The sequence below is a fragment of the Arachis ipaensis genome, chromosome B01 (assembly GCF_000816755.2).
Source record: "Arachis ipaensis cultivar K30076 chromosome B01, Araip1.1, whole genome shotgun sequence".
NCBI classification, from domain to species: domain Eukaryota; kingdom Viridiplantae; phylum Streptophyta; class Magnoliopsida; order Fabales; family Fabaceae; genus Arachis; species Arachis ipaensis.
Genome location: NC_029785.2, coordinates 69,386,232 through 69,387,494, shown reverse-complemented (window position 1 = coordinate 69,387,494; position 1,263 = coordinate 69,386,232). Strand labels below are relative to the sequence as shown.

The following is a 1,263-nucleotide window of genomic DNA, read 5'->3' as shown; positions in this document are numbered from 1 at the left end:
TCGCCAAGAAACTCTGATCTTAGCTTCATCAATAAGCGACTAAGATATTTTAAGCCTTCTCCATCTCGACCTCCACCCCGAAAGAAATCCTGAGGCAAAGCCTCGACAAGAACAGAACTGGTGGTTAGAAGAAGCATGGTATTCATCACAGCAACAACCATCAACAATAAAGTAAATTCATAATCAGCAAAACCAATTCATATGTCAATTCATCAATTCACAAAACCCTTATATATATATTCATATTGTAAACCCAAACTATTGTATCAAAAGAATTCAGAATTCAATTAAACAAATAGGTGTATTAAATCAATTCATAAATCAGAAAAATTATCATTTGCTTAAACCTGTTTCATTAACTTTGAAAAAAAAAAATTAACATGTTAACTTTGAAAAAACAAAAAAAAAAATTAACATGTTACCTGTTTTGGCAGATCGACTTCAGGCAGCAAGGCGAGGTGCGGCGAGGTGTGGCGACGCGAGTAGCGGCGTAGCGATCCACGGCGAGCGAACGCGACGGAAGTGACACACCACCAGTGGGAAGCAGAGTAGAGCAGACGCACGACCAGCGCAGAGCAGTGCAGCGCAGACCAAGGACGACGGACGATGACGACGATGGACACTCACGCCGCCAAGGACGACGACGACGCCGCCGCCGCAGCAGATGGAGGACGACACCAACGAATGGATCGGAGGAGAAACGCAATGACTTCAGAGAACAAGGGTTGACTAGGGTTCTTTGTTTTTGGATAAAATGGCAAGGGTGATTTTGGTATTTTGAAAAAATAGAAGTGGGTTTAATTAGCTATTATAACTTAATTAGGAGAATATTCGATTTTTGAATAGAATATTCTGTTATTTTACATGGTTTTGTTATGGTAGGGACTAAATGGAAAAAAAAAATTAATATCTAAGGACTCAATTGAAAAGAAAAAAAATATAGGGACCTAATTGAAAATTTGATGAAACTATAGGAACCTGCAGAATAATTAAACCTAAAAAAAATCGAATAATTTTACTAATGAATGCTCACTAATTAAAGTATATCCATTAACTAACAGAACTTAAATACATTTTAAACTTATGGAGCATAAGTCCTATCCTTTAGAACCGCCCATGTTCTTAATATTTGATTTTAACTTAATTTACATTTAATTTGTTTAGAACTTATCACAATGCTTCAACTTTATCATCTATCCACTAACCAAACACAATATAAAAAAAATTAATAAATTTTTAACCTTTTAAATTTTTATTAACATA

The 1,263-nt window shown here is 35.5% G+C and overlaps 1 long non-coding RNA gene across 1 annotated transcript; it reads left to right on the top strand.

The window, feature by feature from the left end:
* LOC110270492 lies at window positions 403-786 on the top strand. The gene is made up of 2 exons (XR_002360120.1): window positions 403-468; window positions 509-786. It is a non-coding gene; the product is annotated as an uncharacterized LOC110270492 (long non-coding RNA).